Here is a 745-nt window from a genome sequence, read left to right as displayed (position 1 = left end):
AGAAACCTAACTATATTTCCTGTAATTAGTTAAACATGATGAAAGATGATAGTAATGGGATCCATTGACATTCTTACCAAACAGAAACCTAACTATCTATCCTGTAATTAGTTAAACATGGAGAAAGATGATAGTAATGGGATCCATTGACATTCTTACCAAACAGAAAACTGTTATGGAGAAACATGGAGAAAATGTTAGTTATGAGATCAACTGAAAGTCATATTAAACAAAAGTTTGTTCACTGGCTTTTGTAATTGGTTAAAAAATGTCAGTAAAAGTTCCAGTGAAAGTTGTGGCACACAGTTTTGTTTTTATGTTTTTTAAACTGCTTTGATGAGCAGAATAAATGAGTTTTCCATGTAAATTGTAAATAAACTGACTTTTAATTATTGTGTGCACAGATTTCTTAAAAGTGCTAATTTTTAACAGTTTTAAATGATGTGTTTAAAGAAACTTTTGTTTACATTTTAATTTAAGTTCAAGTGTAAAACAGGTCAACTTGATTATTTATACATAATCATTTTAATTTATCTAAGCACAACAAGCTCATGTACTCAATTACATTGTTGAACTCCTACTGTATATGGATTTCTTTTAACAAAATAAACCTTGCCATTCTTTATGAAATGTGTACTGAAAGATGTGAATACTTAGGGTATTATGATAGCATTATAAACAAGTTTTCTATGTATTTCTAATCAAACATTCAAAAAAGGGTTATGGAGAAAACTTTTTTTTTTAC

Source organism: Limulus polyphemus, unplaced genomic scaffold (assembly GCF_000517525.1).
Source record: "Limulus polyphemus unplaced genomic scaffold, Limulus_polyphemus-2.1.2 Scaffold2552, whole genome shotgun sequence".
Taxonomy (NCBI): Eukaryota; Metazoa; Arthropoda; class Merostomata; order Xiphosura; family Limulidae; genus Limulus; species Limulus polyphemus.
This window is presented reverse-complemented; position numbering follows the sequence as displayed.